Here is a 15,640-nt window from a genome sequence, read left to right as displayed (position 1 = left end):
ATGTTTGTTGCAGCACTGTTCACAATACCCAAGGTTTGGAAGCAACCTAAGTGTCTGTCAGCAGATGAATGGATAATGAAAATGTGGTACTTATACACAATGGAGTACTATTTAGCCATAAAAAGAATGAGATTCAGGCATTTGCAACAACATGGATGGAACTAGACATCTTTATGTTAAGTGAAATAAGCCAGGCATAGAAAGGCAGATTTCACATGTTTTCATTTATTTGTGAGATTTAACAATCAAAACAATTGAACTCATGGAAACAGAGTAGAAGAATGGCTACCAGAGGCTAGGAGGGTTAATGGGTGTGTGAGGTGGGAAAGCGGGAATGGTTCTGTATCACACCCAAATCTTATCTTGAATTGTAACCCTTATGTGTTGGTGATGGGGCCCATGGGACATGACTGAATTCTTGGGGTTGACTTACCCCTTGCTGTTATCATGATAATGAGTGAGTTCTCACGAGATTTGATAGTTTAAAAGTGTAGTACTTCCTCCTTCATGCTTTCGCTCTCCTGCCACCTATGAAGAATGTGCTTGCTTCTCCTTCACCTTCTGCCTTGATTTTAAGTTTCCTGAGGCTTCCCCAGCCATGCAGAACTGTAAGCCAATTAAACCTCTTTTTAAAAATAAATGACTCAGTGTTAAGTAGTTCTTCATAGCAGTGTGAAAATGGACTAACACAAAAAATTGGTACCTAGAGTGGGGTACTAATATAAAGATACCTGAAAATGTGGAAGTGACTTTGGAATTGTGTATCAAGCAGAGTTTGGAATGGTTTGAATGGCTCAAAAGAAGGCAGACAGATGTGGGAAAGTTTGGAATTTCTTAGAGATTTGTTGGATGGTTTTGACCAAAATGCTGATAGTGATATGAACAATGAAGTCCAGGCTGAGGTACTCTCAGATGGAGATGAGGAACTTAATAGAAACTGGAGTAAATGTCACTCCTGTTATGCTTTAGCAAAGAGAGATGGTCTAAAACTGGAATTTATGTTTGCAAGGGAAGCATAGCATAAAAGTTTGGAAAATTTGCAGCCTGACCATGTAGTAGAAAGGAAAAACCGATTTTCTGGGGAAAGACTCAAGCCAACTTCAGAGATTTGAATAGGTAAAAAGAAACCAAAAGTTAATAGACAAGAAAATGGGAAAAATATCTTCAGGGCATGTCAGATACCTTTGTGCCAGACCCTCCCATCACAGGCCTGGAGGCCTGGGAGAGAAAAATGGTTTCATGGGCCAGGCCCAGTGCCCCACTGCTCTGTGCAGGCTCAGGACATGGAGTCCTATGTCCCAGCTGCTCCAGCTCCAGCCATGGCTAATACATGGCAAGATACAGCTCAGATCATTGCTTTAGAGGGTGCAAGACCCAAACTTTGGTGACTTCAACATGGTGTTCAGCCTGTGGGTTTGCAGAAGGCAAGAGTTTGTGAACCTCTACCTAGATTTCAGAGGATGTATAGAAACACATGTATGTCCAGGCAGAAGTCAGCTCCAGGGGCAGAGCCCTCATGGAAAACTCTACTAGGGCAGTATGGAGGGAAAATGTAGGGTTTCCTACAGAGTTTCACACAGAGTTCCCTCTGGGCACTGCCCAGTGGAGCTGTGAGAAGAGGGTCACTGTCCTCTAGACCCCAGAATGGTAGATCCACCAACAGCTTGCATGATGCACCTGGAAAAGCCACAGGCACACAATACTAACCTGTGAAAGCAGCCAAAGGGGATGTACCCTGCAAAGCCACCAGGGTGGAACTTCCCATGGCTTTGAGAGCTGACCACTTGCATCAGTGTGGTCTGGATTTAAGACATGGAGTCAAATGAGATTATTTTGGAACTATAAGATTTGATGACTGCCCAGGTGGGTTTTGGACTTGCATGGGGCTTGTAGCCCCTTTGTTTTGCACAATTTCTCCCACTTGTAATGGATGTATTTACCCAATACCTGTAACCCCATTGCATTTTGGAAGTTACTAACTTGTTTTTGATTTTCCAAGCTCATAGGCAGAGGGGATTTGCCTCGTCTCAGATAACATTTTGGACTTGGACTTTTGGGTTGATGCTTAAATGAGTTAAGACCTTGTGGACTATTAGGAAGGCATGATTGTGTTCTGAAATGTCAGAAGGACATGAGATTTGCGGGGAGCTGGGGCAGAATGTTATTGTTTGACTCTGTGTCCCCATCCAAATCTCATCTCAAATTGTTATCCCCACATGTTGGTGGAGGGGCCTGGATGGAGGTGATTGAATCCTGAGGGCAGACTTTCCCCTTGTTGTTCTCCTGATAGTGAGGGAATTCTCACCAGATCTGATGGTTTAAAAGTGTGGAACGTCTTCCTTCTCTCTTTCTTTCTTCTGCTACCATGTAAGGCATGCCTTCCTTCCCCTTCACCTTCTGCCATGATTTTAAGTTTCCTGAGGCCTCCCCAGTCATGCAGAATGGTGAGTCAATTAAATCTCTTTTCTTTGTGAATTACCCAGTCTCAGTTAGTTCTTTATAGCGGTGTGAAAATAGACTATAGAGTGGCAATGTAAACTAGTACGAGCAATATAGAGGATAGTTTGGAGATTCTTCAAAAAACGGAAAATAGATCTATTAGACAATTCAGCCATCCCACTGCTGAGTATATATTCAGAAGAAGGGAAATGTGCATTCTCATGTCACTCTCATGTTTGTTGAAGTGCTAGTCACAATAGTCAAGGTTTGGAAGCAGCCTAAGTGTCTACCTAAAGATAAACGGATAAAGAAAATGTGGTACTGGCTGGGCATGGTAGCTCAGGTTTGTAATTCCAGCACTTTAGGAGGCTGAAGCAGGCAGATCGTGTGAGGGCAGGAGTTCAAGACCAGCCCGGCCACCATGGTGGAACCATATCTCTACTAAAAGTAAAAAAAATTAGTTTGGCATGGGGGTGCATGCCTGTAATCCCAACTACTCAGGAGGCTGAGGCAGGCGAATCATTTGAACCTGGGAGGCAGAGGTTGCAGTGAGCCAAGATTTTGCCACTGCATTCCAGCCTGGGTGACAGAGCAAGACTCTCTCTCTCTCTTTCAAAAAAAAGTAGTACTTATACACAATGGAGTGCTATTCAGCCATAAAAAAGAGTGAGATTCAGTCATTTGGAACAAGATGGATGGAACTGGAGGTCATTATGTTAGATGAAATAAGTCAGACATAGAAAGACAAACTTCACATGTTCTCAGTTATTTGTGGAATTTAAAAATCAAAATAATTTAACTCATGGAGACAGAGAATAGAAAGATGGTTACCAGGGGCTGGGAAGGTTAATCAGGGGTGGAGTTGGGTAGTAGGGATGGTTAATTGGTAAAAAATAGAAATAATGAATAAGACCTAGTATTTGATAGCACGGCAGGGTGACTATAGTCAAAATAATTTATTTAGGCATAAAAGAATAACCAATGATTATAACTGCATTTTTTGTAACACAAGGGGTAAATGCTTGAGGGAATGAATAACCGATTTTGATGATGTGGTTATTACACATTTCATGACTGTATCCAAATACCTCATGTATACTATAAATATATACACCTACTATGTAACCACAAACTTTAAAAATAAAAATTACAAAAGGAGTTATATACTGATAAATAGGATAGTGAAACTGTCAGAAGCCAGAGACAAGGAGATTCTTAAAAGCAGTAACATAGAGAAAACTCATAATGTAGAATATATAAGAAATCTTCAATAAGTTTATAATCCAATTACTCAGCAGAAACCTTGGAGGCAAGAAAGCAGTGAGAAGATATATTTAAGATGCTAAAAGCAAAACAATAGCAACAAACACACAAAGACACAGAAAACTTTCAACTGAGAATTCTATAGCCAACAAATTTATTCTTCAAATATAAGGAAGAAGTTAAGACATCCCCAGATCAACAAAAGCTGAAGGAGTACATTAGATGTGCCCTAACAGAAATTCTAAAGGAAGTCCTTACAAGTTGAAATAAAAGCATACTGGGCAATAACTTGAAGTTGGGTAATATATAAGGATATATTGTAAAGAATAAATGAGCATATTAAAGCCAGTATCATTATAATTTTGTTTTATAACTGCACTTTTTATGTTCTACAGTATATAAAATAAAAACACATGAATTAATTATTCTAGGTTAGTGGGTAAACAATATAGAGAGATTTAGTTATTGACATCAATGACATAAAGTGGGGAGAGATAACAGAGCTGTATAGGATAATTTTGGTATGCAATTGAAGTTGGTATCAATTCAGATTATAATTTTTTTAAATTTACAATGTTGCATGTATTTTCACTTTTACCCAATGAAAATATCTATCACATATACACAAAAGGGAATGTGAAGGGAATCAAAATGTGTAACTACAAAAAAAAAAAAGATTAAAAGAAGTAGTAATGGGGGAAATGAGGAACTAGAAATGTATGAGACATCCAAAAAAAACAAAGTGTCAAAAGTATAACCTTCTTTATGAATAATTACTTTAAATTTAAGTGAATTAAACTCAGTCACAAGACACATAAATTAAAGAAGACAAAAATAAATTAAGTGATGTTCTGCATTCATAGATTGTAAGACTCAATGTTCCTAAGATGATAATGCTACCCAAAGAGATATAGAGATTCAATGAAATCTCTCTCAAAATCCCAATTATATGTTTTCTTCTTCTTGACAAAATACAAAAACTCATTCTAAAACTCATATGGAATCTCAAATAACTCTGAATAGTAGAAAAGTGGCTTCAACATCTGTGGGAAGAGAGGAATGTGGTTACTGTTTACTGGGTGTAGAATTTCTGTTTAGAAAACTGCAAAAGTTCTTGAAATGGATTATAATGATGGTTGCACAATAATGTGAATGTACCTAAAAGATAGGGGGAAAGATTTAGGACACTGAATTTGACCATAATTTATTGGATATGACCTCAAAAGTACAGGCAACAAAAGAAAAAGTAAATAAGTTCGATTTTATCAACATTAAAATTCTTTTTTGTATCCAAGGACACAGTGACAGGGTGATAAGACAACACACAGAAAGGGAAAATGTGTGCAATTCATATTTCTGATAAGAAATTAATATCCATAATATGTTAGGAATTCCTACAACTGAAGAACAATAGCAACAACCAACCCAATTCAAATATGGACAAAGGATTTGAATAGATATTTTTCAAAGATGACATAGAAATGGTCAATTAGTCCATGGAAATATGTTTGTCATCACTGTTTATCAGAGAAAAATAAATCAAAACCAGAATGAGATAGATACCACTTTGTAACCATTATCTGAAAAAAACAGAAATAAAAATTATTGGCAAGGATGTAGACAAATTGTTACCCTTGTACATTGCTATGAGGAATGTAAAATGTTGCAGCCACTGTGGAAAATGGTTTGGTGGTTTCTCAAAAAGGTAAACATGGTACCATCATATGACCCAGAAATTCCTAGCTGAAATTCACCAAATTTGTATTGAGTTTGTACTATAGGCCAGGTATTGTGCTTGGAATTAGGGTATAAAGTTGAGTAAAATGGAACCTAATTGGAAAGATGCAGAGGCAAAAGGATATTTTAATTACAGTGTACTAAGTCTAAACATAGGTGTATGAACAAAGTATAAGTGTTACCTACTGTTATTCCCCATTTTGAAGGAAGACTGCAAGAAAGCCTTTGTTCACAGAGGAGGTGACATTTGATCTGTATTTTGAATGCAACTGCATTATGACCTGGAATATTTCCAGCTTCTTTCATTAAAACATTTATCTATAGTAGACACCAGTCATTTTATGCTACTGTGGAGTTTGATGTTATGTTAATCTTGATTTTAATGCCACACACCTGTCCAAGTTTATTAACCATAACATCACTTTAGCAAGTGATGAAGCAGTTAACACACTGAATTCAGAATACATCATAGGTAAAAAATATTCTTATTCCTTTTTCCCTCCCCAAATTTAAGCCAGTTCACTTCACTTTTTGTTACAAATAACATTAAATTACAAATTTTAATACCTGTAGAGCAAATTACCATTGCCTAATTAATATCCAATTAGCACCTGCAACTCTCTACTCTCTTTGGAAGCTAGCTCAATATAGTAAAAAGTAATCAACACAAGTCCAGAAATATTTATGATACTCCCAGTGGGCACTAAACTATATGGCATATATTTGTTCAATAGATGGTGAAAAAGAGCAAGTGCAACAGTGCTTTCATAGTCAAGTTGGGTCAATGAATCTATGAATCAGTTGTCTTTTCCTACTAATGTTAATGTCTCAACAGTCATCTTTCCTTGAATTGTACTAATTTTGGGGTGTTTATTCCCATCTCTTCCCATTCATGTTTCTAGAGTTATAGCTTTACTGCTGAATCAAATATCCCAGTAAGACCTTTTTAAAACAAGTCTTTTTGGCTTGCTTAGAATGAACAGACAGTCTTTATTGTGCAGTAAATTAATTTCTGTAATGAACACACATCCCAGATCTTTGCAGGTAATTAACAGTGCTCATTATCCAGGAGTCTTGGTCAATTTCTTTGGAAGCTGCAGGCTGATCCAATAAGCAAGCCCTGTGATTTTAGCACATTTTTCATTTGAAGAAACAGCGTGTGGCAGGTGTAGGAAGTGTTGCAGGAAAAAAATTTAAGCTACACTCCTTGGAGAACACAGACCAAAAAAGTACATTTATGTCGTTGAGATATCTCAGAGCACTATTTGCAAATGAACTGTTAATTCTTGCTTTTACAGTTTTGGGAAAATCTTCGGAATATTCTTGGCAAATAGAAGCTTTTTATTCTTTCTTCTTTTGGCATAGACATTGCACAGAAAAATCTGAGCTCTTTGGAATCATTCTTGAAACAAAAATTACAGGGGACTCTACTTAGAAATAGTTTAATATTCAACTGAAATACTGTAGATGCGAACTTATCACTATTAAATTACGTTATTCCTTATTACATGATTTAATTTGATAAAATTAAATTATACCCAGAGAGCTAAGGTCTTAATAGTACTGCCCGTATGTGAGTGGATTTCCAAAGAGTGGAGTCAAAGAATGTTCTTTAATAATTCTCCATCGTTAAAAATTTAGATTTCTCCCATTGCTTTTAAGATTTTTATAATTATATAAATAGGTTTACAACATCACCTGGAGAATGTAGAGAATTACCTGCATTACCACATTTTTAACACATTCTGGCTGGCACTGCCACTCTTTCTTTGTAGATTGACTATCAACAGTATGTATTTGGCACCTTGAAGTGATGTTTCAAATAAACCTAGGGGCTATACAAATTAATTGGAGTACAAGAAGGTGTCAGAAAAGAGGAAAAATAAAAAGGGTATTTTCAAAATTCTAAAATTATTATTGTTTAATTTAATGTAATTCAAAATGGATACTGCTTGAAGGGGTGCAATAACTAGGATATTCCTTATAATGGAAACCTAGGCTTAGCTATTTAATCAAGTGAAGTATGATGGTGTTATAGTCTTCTGAATGAAAAACAGTTGAGTGCTTATCTGTCATTATTGGTGTTGAATGTTTATGAGTAGAAAGGTTACCCATGATTTAATGCATAGGCTCACATCTCTCTGAACCATTACCTGGGCAATGACCATGATTCCTGAAGGAGGATGACAGTCACTGGTGAAATCCATTGTAATTTTAGATGATAGCATTTTTGGTTATCATATGAAACCATCTGAGAGAACTCAGCATACTACCTGTCACCACTGACAACAAATAATGCAAACTAGACAGACCTTTAGCTGCATTTTTTTCCTTTGAAAACTTATTTAGAACTTATTAGAGTCAGTAGATTTCTTTTCAGAGATCAACCACACTAGTTAATCCATTTCAGTCTTGAGATTGACCTATGAGGAGTTTGCTGGATATTAATAGGACTAGCCCTACAACTAACAGCAGAATTGGGTTGGGAGTACAGAGAAAGTCAAGTAATTGAGGTATTTATTTAGTGTCTCACTACTCCATTGTGGTGCTGTCATTCTTGGTATTTACTGAGTCAGCTTACCAAACTGAGGTCTGAGAAGTATTTGCAAAGTGTAGCCCTTTACCTCTGATAAAATTGGCACCTCCAGTGCTCTGCCTTTCTCTGCTGGAAAATATGAATTTCCCAGATCTCTTCAATCGGTATTCAGCCAGGCTCATAAAACCATATTTCTATCCTCTGTTTTTCCCTTTCTTCTTTTTCTAAGTTGTAAATACATAACCAGAGATATAAACTATGAAGATTGGAGTATACACTATGGAATTGAGTGCCATAACCAACCACAATATATTATGAAGTTAATCCTAAGGCATATATTTAATTATATGCATAATCATTGTTGAACTGCATGACAATTAGACATAAATAGTAAACACTTCAAATAAATGACTACAATTACTAACACTTTTAATCAAGCCAAATCACAATTTCATTTTTCTTCTCAATTTGCTTGTTTGCCAGTATTTATAATACATGTCAACATCAACTGTTTCCCTGATATCATATAACTTTTAATTGATATCCTTATTACACGCAGCCACACACATATGCATAACAGTCACACAAACCCAAAGGCCAAACTCACATGATTATTTTTTTCTGGAAATTAAGGAATATTTGCCAAAATTCTACCTCATGCCTATGCCTTAGGCTAAGTTTTCTTTTTACATTTTGCTCTTGATCTATACCTTTTGGAAAGGTATTCCATTTCATTTTTAATTCAAGAAGTCAGAAATTCTAAATGCAATTAATGCCCCAGATTTTTTAACTCAAGACAAAGCTTTTATTTTATTATTCTTAGCTTGGAGAGAAGAGATGCAAGTTTATGTTGGCACTTTCTCAGTTTCCACAGACAGCCACCAAAGAGTATGACCTCATGGTTTTAACCTTTTGCTAAATCCTGATAATAGGATTGCCTGTTATATTTTATTTTAAGTGAAAAGTATCAGCAGATCCCAGTTTTTAGGAATATGATTTCCCAAATATAAGCCATAATCAGGAATTGGTGTTATCTTGTCTCTAAGACACTTTGGGGGCCAATATAGATAATTTTCCCTAGCCCCAGAAAATGACAAGAAAATACAAAGCATAGGTATGTGCATTACTTCCCCAGGGCTCCTGTAATAAATTGCCACACACTTAGTGGTTTAAAATAGCAGATATTTATTCTTTCACAGTTCTGGAGGCTAGAAGTCTGAAATCAAGATGTTGGCAGTGCCTTTCTCTGAATGATCTAAGGGGGGATCTTTCCTTGCCTCTGCCTAGTTTCTGGTGATTGCTGGCAATCTTTGGTATTCATTGGTTTGTAACTGCATCAATCCCACCTCTGCCTCTGTTGTCATATGACATTTTTCCGCTGTGTGTCTGTATGTCCTCCCTTCTTCTAACAAGGATACCAGTCATAATAAGTTTAGGGCCTACTCTACTCTAGTAGGGCCTTATTTTGACTTCACTAATTACATCTGCAAAGACTCAACTTACAAATAAATTTACATCCTGAAATTTTAGGTGGACATGAGTTTTCTTTGGGGGGACTGTGATAGTTAGTTTTATGTGTCAATTTGGCTGAGCCACTGTGTCTAGAGATTATTCAAAAGGTAGCCAGAATGTTTCTGTGACGTTATTTTATGGTTAACATTAACATTTACATCAGTAGACTTTGAGTAAAGTAGATTTCCCACCATAATGTAGGTAAGCTTCATCCAGTCAGTTAACTAAAGAATGACTGACTTTCCCCAAGCAAGAAAGAATTCTGCCAGAAGATTGCCTTTGAACTTGTACTGCATCTCCTCCTTAAGTCCCTAGCCTGCTGGCCTATCTTGTAGATATTGGATTTACACCTTCCCAATCATGAAAGCCAATTCCTTAAAATAAATCTCTATTTATTTATTTATTTTTTTTTTATTTATTTTTTTTTTTTGAGATGGAGTCTCGCTCTGTCACCCAGGCTGGAGTGCAGTGGCGCGATCTCGGCTCACTGCAGGCTCTGCCCCCCGGGGTTCACGCCATTCTCCTGCCTCAGCCTCCTGCGTAGCTGGGACTACAGGCGCCCGCCACCTCGCCCGGCTAATTTTTTTTTTGTATTTTTAGTAGAGACGGGGTTTCACCGTGTTAGCCAGGATGGTCTCGATCTCCTGACCTTGTGATCCGCCCGCCTCGGCCTCCCAAAGTGCTGGGATTACAGGCGTGAGCCACCGCGCCCGGCCTAAAATAAATCTCTATTTAAAGAGCCTCTTCAATGTTATTGTAATGAGCATCTCTTGTTGGTTTTGTTTCTCTGAAGAACTCCATATAATATAGACTTTGATACCAAAAAGTAGGGTGCTGCTCTAACAGATTTCCAAAAATGTGGAACTAGCTTTCAAACCGGGTAATGGATAGAAGCAGAAGAGTTTTGAGATGCGTGTTAATAAAACGCCTAGATTGTTTTAGACTGTGAGTAGTGATTCTCTTGAGGTCTCAGACAGAAATGTAGAACTTGTTATTGAAACTAGAAGAAAGGTAGTCATTGTTATAAAGTGGTAAATAACTTGGCTGAATTGTCTTCTAGTGTTTGTGGAAAGTAGAAACTGTAAGTGACAAACTTGATTCTTCTACCTAAGATTTCTAAGCAAAGTGTTGAAAATACAGCCTAGTTTATTCTTGTTGTTTGTAGCAAAATGCAAAAGGAGAGAGAAATTGTTATACAAAAAGGCATCAGAACTGGAAAGTGAATTCTTAGCCTACTCATATTGCAAAAAATTGAGAAAATATGCTCTGGAGAGAACACTAAGGGTGGGATTGGACAACTCAATAAAGAAATTATGGTGTTAGCCATTTCAGCAGAAGCAGGAATAAAAATGTGGTTATATCAGCAGAAACAGGGCCAGCTGAGACTAAGGGAAACAGAGAAAGGACAAAATAAAGAAAGGCTATAGGACGTCTGAGATTCTATAGGATGGGCCCATACGGCTATCCAGTTGCAAGCATGTGCTATCCTTCCAGACAGAAGAAAGACCTCAAAAGTGGCTAAAAGACTAGCAGGGCTGCTACTTCCACTACAGGCCCAGAGGGCACAAGCTCAGTGGCTGAAGCTGTCTTTTCCAGAGTTTCAGAGGACAGGCCTCCCTTATCTGTTCAATCAGGCAGACTGCCACGTGCCAGTGGTTCAGAGACAGGGCTGCAACCCAGGGTCTCATGGAAGTGACCTTGCCGACCCAATAAGTCTGGAAGGCAGAGCTGCCACATCTATTATTATGGACTGAGCAAAACAAGGGAGTTTGAGAGTCTTCCCTGGGTAAATACCATATAACAGTGGCTGAGAATAAAGATCAGGTCTTTGCATATTCCCTTAGGATCCTTGCTTTCTGCACCGCAGAATAGGTATTACTGTCACACATGTAACAAACTTAACTAGGTCTACTTTCAAAATCCATTTTTAGTACACTCCACTCTGAAATATATGTTTATGGGAAATAAGAGATGACTGAGTTCTCTCTTATTGCCTTTGTTAATCTTATGATCACAAGTTTATCCTTCACCTATGACCCCATCCAACTTCTGAAATCTTCTGATCCAAGCTTCTTATAATCTGTCAAACTCTTCTAGTCAAACTAGATTTCCACCTTTCTGTTCATCCCTCACCTCATCCTCACTCCATGCCTGCACACAATTTCCTGATATGTCCAGCCTACTTCATTCTATTATTGCCACAGTTGGAAATATTATTTTCACTGCAGTAGATGCATTTATTTATGCATATGGATTACTGGAAAGAAAATAGTTAAAGAATCTTATCAAGGTCAAAATTACATAGAATGCATGTGAGCTTTTACTATCATGGGGAAAAGTGGGACCTTTATCAAAATTACCCCTTCTCCACTGACCTACTATGCTACAAAGATAAATTTTAAACATAATTCTAGGAACAGAAGTATTAATACCAAAGCAGTTTTAGATAAAAATAATAATCAAGATGGCACTAGATCAATAATTACCTGCCAGTCTACATAATATTAAGTGTCTCAAATGTACAAAGCATTTGATAAAAATCCAGGTATTTTTCAAATGAATGCATAGTTAACTGCAATTTTCCATTTTCATCTGGATATCCGACACTCTATAAAGATAATCCTAAGGTCTAGATTTCAAGTCTTTATTTTGAGACTGCTTGGACATACAGTTCTATGTCATGACCATCTTTGGCCTAGTTCTAGAAAACAGAGTCATGGTGTGAGTTAAATTGGCTCATTACACAGTACATGAACCCTCTGTACACCATATGAACCACTGTAGGATTAATAAAAAAAAAAGAAAGCAAGGATAATTTTACATCCTCGAGCAAAGCCTAGTTGAAGCCATAATCACAAAACTCTGTAGTCAATTCTGCCTTATACGTTTGAATAGTTATATAAGAAAATTCGGTCTAATAAATGTCAAATAAAAATGTAAAATAGGGGCCAATGCAAAAACAAAGGGCAAATGCAAAATCAGTTAGGTGAGTTTTTTTTCCATTTGCAAGAAGATAGGCTTTTTGAAACAGGAAAATGAAAATGCTGTGAACTGTTCATCCCATGCTGAGAGGTGAGACAGGCAATAACTCTGATTCTTACTCAAATCTACTATTTGCTTGGCTGGCTGTGATTTCCCCTGGAGCTTGAATATATTCATTAGATTTTCAATGAAAACTAAGTCAGACTGTAGAAAATGATGAAATACTTGTTAAGTAGTCTTTTTCCATCTCCAATAAACATGCACCTTCACTTCATTGGAATCGAGTACAAGTTCATGTGAGCTCCAAATGACTCAACCTTCAGGAACAGTAAACTGTGTGGCAGAGCAGACAGAAGCAATACCTTTGAAAGATAAATGGTGAAATACTTAGTATAACGTTTATGCCGAGATACCAAAATCTAACTTAGTTTCCTCTCCTTGTTACTGATAATCATATCTTGGTTTTCAGAATAGTTTTGTGCTAGTTGTTGTTTTTGCACTTTGCTATCTGGTTGTCATATATGTGTGAAAAAATATTCATTATAGTATGTCAATCATTTTAGTGCTTTACAATTTTTAATATCTTCACAAAAATGATGAAAGAAATTTCCATGTATGTTATTTTTGTTTGAGTCTTGTTTGATTCGTTCTCTGAGAATATATATCTTATTTTATTTTAGAAATAATTCAAACATTCCAAAGTATTTTATTTTATTTTGTCCAACTTTATTGAGGTACAATTGACATTAAAATGGTATATATTTGAGTTGTACAATGTTATGATTTGATATATGTATACAATGGGTAATAATTACCACAAATTAATCAATACATTCATCACCACATATAGTTGCACATTGTGTGTGTCTGTATGTGTGTGTGTGTCTGTATGTGTGTGTGTGTCTATGCGTTGAGGACACTTAAGATTTACTTTCTTAGCAAATGTTAAGAATAGACTGAGCCAATTCAAGTATTTTTTAAAATTTTTAAATTTTTGTGGGTACATAATAGTTGTATGTAGTTATGGAATTCATGAGATGCTTTGATACAGGCATGCAATGTAAAATAATCACAACATGGAGAATGAGATAGCTATCCATTTACGCATTTATCCTTTGTGTTACCAAAAAATCCAATTACATTACTTTAGTTATTTTACACTTGATCTTAGCCAAAAGGCCAAGAAGTGATTAGTTATTTTAAAATGTACAATTGATTATTGAGTATAGTCACTCTCTTGTGCTATTGCATAGTAGATCTTATTTATTCTCAATAACAATTTATTGTACTAATTAAACATCACCAACTTCCTGCCCACTCCCCAACTTCCCATTACTATATGCAGCCTCTGGTTACCATCCTTCTACTCTGTATCTCCATGAATTCAATTGTTTTAGTGTTTAGATTCCACAAATAAGTGAGAACATGTGAAGTTTGTCTTTCTGTGCCTGGCTTATTTCACTTAACATAATAATCTCCAGTTCCACCCATGTTGTTGCAGATGATACGATCCCATTATTTTCTATGCTGAATACTCCATTGTGTACAAGCACCACATTTTCTTTCTTTATTCATCTGTCGATGGACACTTACTTTGCTTCCAAATTTAGCTATCACAAACAGTGCTGCAGTAAACATAGTAGTGCAGATATCTCTTTGATATACTGATTTCCATTCTTTTAGGTATATACCCAGCAGTAGAAATGGTGGATTACGTGGTAGTCCAAATTTTAGTTTTTAGAGGAATCTGCAAATTTTCTCCATAGTAGTTGTATTTATATCTCTACCCTAATTTACCTTTCCACTAACAGTGTACGAGGATTCCCTTTTCTTCACATACTCACCAGCATTCATTATAACCTCTCTTTTTTATATAAGCCATTTTAACTGGGGTGAAATGATATTCCATTATAGTTTTTATTTACATTTCTCTGATGATTCATGATGTTGAGCATCTTTTAATATGCCTTTTTGCTATTTGTATGACTTATTTTGAGAAATGTCTATTCAAACATTTTGCCCATTTTTAAAATCAGATTTTTCTTTCCTATAGAGTTGTTTGAGCTCCTTATATATAATATGGGTATTAATCCCTTCTCAGATAGGTAGTTTGCAAATATTTTCTCCCATTTTGTAGGCTGTCCCTTCATTTTGTTGACTGTACCCTTTGCTGTGCAGAAGCTTTTTAAGTTGATGTAATTCCATTTACTCCTGTTTGCTTTTCTTGCCTGTGTTTGTGGAGTATTGCTCAAGACATTTTTGCCCAGACCAAATGTCCTGGAGATTTTCCCCAATGTTTTCTTGTAGTAGTTTCATAGTTTGAGGTCTTAGATTTAAGTGTTTGTTTAATACATTTTTACTTGATTTTTTGTATAACGTGAGATATTTGGTCTAGATTTATTCTTCTGCATATTGATGTGCAGTTTTCCCAGCACCATTTATTGAAAAGGCTGTCTTTTCCCCAATGTATGTTTCTGCCACCTTGTCAAAAATGAGCTCACTCTAGGTGTGTGAATTTGTTTCTGGGTTCTCTATTCTGTTCCATTAGTCTATTTGTCTGTTTTTATGCCAGTACAATGCTGTTTTGATTACTATAGTTCTGTAGTATAATGTGAAGTCAGATAATGTCATTCTTCCAATTTTGTTCTTTTTGCTTAGGATAGTTTTGGCTATTTTGGTCTTCTTTGGTTTCACATAGATTTTATAATATTTTTTTATTTCTGTGAAGAATGTCATTGGTATTTTAATAGGAATTTCATTGAATCTGTAGATTGCTTTGAATAGCAGGACTGTGTTAACAATGTTGATTCTTCAAATCCGTGAACATGGAATATTTTTCCACTACTTTGTGTCCTCTTCAATTTCATTCATCGGTGTTTTATAGTCTTTACTATAGAGATATTTTACTTCCTTGGTTAATTCCTAGGTATTTAATTTTATGTGTGGCTATTGTAAATTGAATTACTTGTTAAATTTCTTTTTCAGATTGTTCTCTGTTTGGATACAGAAATACTTCTGATTTTTTATATTGATTTTGTGTTCTTCAATTTTACTGAAATTGTTTATCCATTCTAACAGTTTTCTTTTGGAGTCTTTAGGCTTTTCTAAATGTAAGATTATATTATCTGCAAACAAGGATAATTTGACTTCTCCCTTTCCAGTTTGGATGCC

General features: G+C 36.2%; 1 pseudogene; it reads right to left on the bottom strand.

Annotated features, from left to right (window-relative positions):
* Nucleotides 1-13,496: 13,496 nt before the first annotated feature.
* On the bottom strand, nt 13,497-13,660 carry LOC115833499 (annotated as a pseudogene).
* Between the last annotated feature and the right edge of the window lie 1,980 nt (nt 13,661-15,640).

The sequence above is a fragment of the Nomascus leucogenys genome, chromosome X, assembly GCF_006542625.1.
Source record: "Nomascus leucogenys isolate Asia chromosome X, Asia_NLE_v1, whole genome shotgun sequence".
Taxonomy (NCBI): Eukaryota; Metazoa; Chordata; class Mammalia; order Primates; family Hylobatidae; genus Nomascus; species Nomascus leucogenys.
Note: the sequence above shows the minus strand (reverse complement) of the source record. Positions and strands in the feature narration are given on the sequence as shown.